The 5,000-nt window shown below is 40.2% G+C and overlaps 1 pseudogene; it reads right to left on the bottom strand.

The window, feature by feature from the left end:
* Positions 1-4,200: 4,200 nt before the first annotated feature.
* The window catches only part of LOC137995872 (uncharacterized), a 2,886-nt pseudogene continuing 2,086 nt past the window's right edge, over positions 4,201-5,000 (bottom strand).

Raw genomic sequence — 5,000 nt, forward strand, 5'->3', positions numbered from 1 at the left:
TAAAGTAAGATCAAGTCAATAATATGATATGACCATACCTTCCATAACTTCAGAGGTGGGAGGCAAGCTGTTTACAATCGAGGAAGTATTTGAACTTTTTTCCTCTCTCACACTGGGCAAACGGGGAGCGAAATGTGGCCTCCAAATTGAATCGAGTGTTTGCAGTCTCTTCGCTTGGGAGACTGGAGATGACAAAAAAAAATTGCACAGTATTACTCATAGGACCCCACTTTGTTGGCATTTTTCCCCTCCCATGATGCAGTTGGAGCTTAGAAAGGGCCATGTGGAGATTTTTCATGAATCAAGCTCTTATTTGATACCAAACATGGCCGACAAATGTCAATGAACAGAACTCAGGTTTAGGTTGTTTTAGACGCTTTTGTGAAAGGAATAACTCTAAAGCTGTCTCTGCACGTGAAAATCAGTTACTTTCTCGCTCAAAAGGCTTTGCCATGGTGCAAGATGAGGTGCTTTTATCCAGAATAATTTAGTGTGTGGGGGGTGTCTGGTTGTCAGGAAAGAATCCTATGTTTTTATTTTTGTCAATGAAAGTCAAACTTTTGCACGTTTTTGCTTTTTGGAATGGTCACCATTCATCTATTCCAATTGTGTTCACTGTATTCTTAGACTGACAAACGTAGTAAGGATGCCTTTGCTACCTCTCAAAACGTTCACTCGATTTAATGTTGGCAAGTTTTTGAAGGAGAAGAAGGCGGTCAGAGAACAGCAAGCAGCAACCCATGAGTCCATAAGAGAAGGCAGCTCAAAGTAAAGGTAAGTTCTTAGTTGTACAGACATACTGTATATATCCGTGTATAAGTCGACCTTTTATGGCCTCAATAGAAGCTCCAAAAATCGCCCTCGACTTATAGACGGGTCAAAGATTTTGAGCCAAGTTCCAGCTAAGTAATTTATTCAAAATTAACATAATAATGTTGTCTTGGGTATAAGGAACGCAGTGGATAAAAGCCGACAAAAGACCTCAAAATGAATGTAAGTAATTCCAGTTGAAATGAAAAAGGATTTGTTCAAGATACTCACAAGCACAAATATGAAAAAGACACTGGAAATCTTCGTTTTCCAAAGGCGGAAAGCTCTAAAAGGCATTTTTGTTTCTTCAAACAAACGCGATTGTTCAACGGCTTAGTAACCTGGCACAATACCTCGTGTTTGCGTGCAAGCAGTGTCACTCGTGTTGCGTTAAAATGCTGGTTGGTAATGATTGTTTTTTATTCTTTATACAAACCTGGCTGATTCAAATGCTTTTGCAAACTTCGTATTGTTTGGTTTATGAGTTTTGTTTTGTTTGTCATGTGAGAAATTATAAGTCAAGGACCAATTAAACCTTGCACATTTTTGCATTGTTCTCAAGTTATTCTGAATACTGGTCAACTCGCCTACGTGCAAACTCGCCTATGGTCAAGCTTGCCTACGTAGGTGAGTTCGCTTAGCTGACGTAGCCGAGTTCACTCAAGTAATGCATATGGTTTGTAACTTTATGTTATCATTTTGTGAACAATGCTTGCGACTATAGCACGTTTTCTTGGTGTTGTGAACGTCATCTTGGCATTCTTTATGTTTGTGAATTTCGTCAATTGGTTCAAGGAAAATGATTTTATTTCAGCGTAACGCTACACAACCGACAATCAATAGCCCTGAGGTTCTATCAAATGAGAAGAAGTGCAATAGACGCGCCCGATATAATAAAATGTCTCTTTGAAATACTAGAGAGAGATAAGTTCACTTACGAGTGGAAATATCGACCAATAGCCCTTTTCACGGTTAGTTTTTCTCATTTGCATTACAATCTAATCTAACATGGGTGCGAGGCAATTTCGGGTTAAAACTACAAAATAGCCCGAAATTGCCTCACATGCATGTTAGATTACATTGTAATGCAAATGAGAAAAACTAACCGTGAAAAGGGCTATTGCCCTACTTGTTGAGTGTTCAAGTCATAATTACATGAAGTACCTACTTGCCATAATACAGACCGCTTTATTTACAACTATGAGCAACTAAACTAATTTACAATACGCGCAACACTTTCCCAAATAGAATAATTCTATACTACCTAGTTATTTTTAGCTTCACATTTGAAGGTTTTATTTACAATACCAGGAATATTTCTTGCTTAATGCCTGAATAAAATACAAGGAAAACTACTGAATATCCTATCTGCACAGTACTGTGCAAAAGTAATGCAAACGAAATTCGTCGAATTTCGATGAATTTTGCCGAAAACAAACGATAATTCGAACGAAACGAAAATTCTAAGAACTCTGAACGAAAGTTCAAATTGCCTATTATTTGTAACACCGCAAAATTTCTTGGTTCCGGACGAAAGTTCGAGCAAAACGTGCATGAAATTTCCATGCCTGCCTTGAATTTTCGTTAGTGCACTTCAAATTTTCCGAAGCATACTTTGAAATTTCGGTAAAACATCTCGAATTTACAGAAGCATACTCTTTGAATTTTCGTTAGTTTGATTCGAATTGCTTAATTCTACAACAACTTTAAACAAAAACAAGTGAACGCAAAGTGTCATATTATTCCACGCATTGTTCGTGTGATTTTGTCTTCGAGTACAAGTATAACTGAATTCAAGAAATGAACTCTTGAATTCCAACCTACGTCAACCAAAGGCCTCCAAGCATGTACATCAGCTTTCCAATGGTGATAAAAGAAACAATCTTGATTTGTTGTCAACAGAAACCGGCACGCGGACGTTCCTTTATCTTGTTCATTCATTGATTTCAGTGCTCAGGCTTACAGAGGACCCAGTCTCTACGCGGCCGTCAAATGTTATTGTTGACATGGCAACAAAGCAACTAGAAAAAACAAACTACTGAGTAAGCGTTTTTGCTCATAGCAGGTCGTTTCAACCATGCCAAAGGCTTCAAATTATACACGGGAACGAATTGAATCCCTTTACATGCAAGATCTTCATCGATTCACTCAGTCCGAGTTTTTAGACGTTTTCTATTGTGGTCACGTGACATACCAAATATGGGAGTGGTTCGAAACATTTAAAGGAAATGTGAATCGAACAGACACAGTAAACGTTCATGCCCACTGGACTTCAGGAGCCAAAAAAAGGAGGTTTTGAGATTTCCTTAGCAACAGACTTGTAGTTAAATTTCTCCCCCATTAAAGTCCTGTTTTTTTCTGCCCATGACCGGGTAAAAGGGAGACTGGGACTAGTGACAATTCCTGGACACTAGCAACAAACAGGCAAACATCAACAGAGGAGACGGGGAGACGTAGTTTTCGTTGCGACTGCTCGTGTTCCGGTGAAAACAATTTTTATTCGGCTGACATTTGTTATCAGCATACTTGTTGATCAAGAAATGGCATCAAACGACTTCAGTCTGTCTTCCAGTTCAGATTGAAGTCTCAGAAATGGAAGATTATGAGTTGGAAGTTGAAGGTTCGCTGAACTCGAGCTTTATAGCGAGCGATGCAGAAGGCACGCAAGAGGCATGTGCTGACGATCTGAAATGGAAGTAAAGGGATATGGACTCAAAATACAGCTTGCTGCAAAACAAAAACGACACAACAAAACAAGTCTGGCAACAAAAGGTACATGAAACATTTACCGCTAAGCTGGTCGTGATAGTACACGTGATCTCTATTCAACCGCCGTGAGTCATTTTCCACTGGCACTGGCTTATCTGGAATTGTTTTCTTGAAAGAAGCCGTCATTGTCAATCTGTATACCCAAGTTTGAAACTTTTACTAACATTTCAAGCCACTGAAATAAATATAAAGTTTTCAAAAAAAAGAATACCCGCTGACTGTATTGGATTTACACTGAACACTGTAAACAAAATAACGCTGGTCACAGCCAAGCATTCGATACTGTTTGCAGTTCACACAGCGGATTGAGGATGAGCGTTTAGTTGTCGCGTTCGTTGTAATATTGTCGTTAATGTCACACTTTTCATTTAACTCTAGTCATGAAATTTCGCTAGATCGAATTTACGCTACTAGAATCTGTATTTTCGTTAGTTTGAATAATCGTACGCCTGAATTTTCGTTACCATTAATGAAAATACGTCGCCCTCACGTTTCGTTCTACTGAAAAACACGCTGCATTTTCGTTCTGAAATGTTCACGAACTTCCCCGAAAATTCACAGTGAACAAAGAACGAATTTCGTCGAATTTCGTTTGCATTACTTTTCCACAGTACTGTATGTTTACTGTATGCGGGTTGGCCCATACAGTTTTGAGCAAGACTTCAAAAGCTGCCTTGCTGTCTTTCTTCTGGACTGGTACTGCTCCCACTGATCATACAATTTGGTCTGCAGAACGCGACATTTCTTGCACTGGATATGCGTCAGCTTGTGGTCGGCAACGGGTCGCATCTGCACTTCAATGAGCCTTGCTTCTGGGTTGAGTAACTGGATGAGGATGTAGAATGGCAGGCTGCTGTGGCCGCTGGTACGTCGATTCAGTGCGTTATGCCAGCCTTCGATGTCATTTGTTCGGACTGGCTGCATGTAAGACCAGTCCTTCACTGGGAATATGGCATTTTAGATCCACTGTGATGTAATGTATTCCGCGAGCTCTTTTCGGGGACCCTCAGCTCCAAGGCGTAGGCGCTCGAACTGAGTTGTTATTTCTGTATAGGGCAGGAAAAGAAGCGCCAACAACTTCCTTATCCACCCATAGGTGCCTTGGTCTTCAGTGTAGGCCACTTGTAAGCCAAGCTCTTGGACCTGTAAAAACAAATTAGAGCCAACATTAGAGCCACAAATTTGTGTAAGACGGTATAAGGTCGGTCAGGTAGTGGGTAAAAGCAAACACAGTCGTATATTAGAGGTCGGTCAGGTGTTGAACAAACACGGTCGCACATTAGGGGCTACAATAAATTACGTCAATAAGGTCGGGCAATGGGTTACACGGTCACATATTCTTATTATTTACCTTTCTCCATATTGCTTGTGTCCAGTGGAAGACACAGCCCCGAATCAGGACGTCTGGAAGAACAGTCCTC

This window comes from Montipora foliosa, chromosome 3 (assembly GCF_036669935.1).
Source record: "Montipora foliosa isolate CH-2021 chromosome 3, ASM3666993v2, whole genome shotgun sequence".
In the NCBI taxonomy this organism is placed as follows: Eukaryota; Metazoa; Cnidaria; class Anthozoa; order Scleractinia; family Acroporidae; genus Montipora; species Montipora foliosa.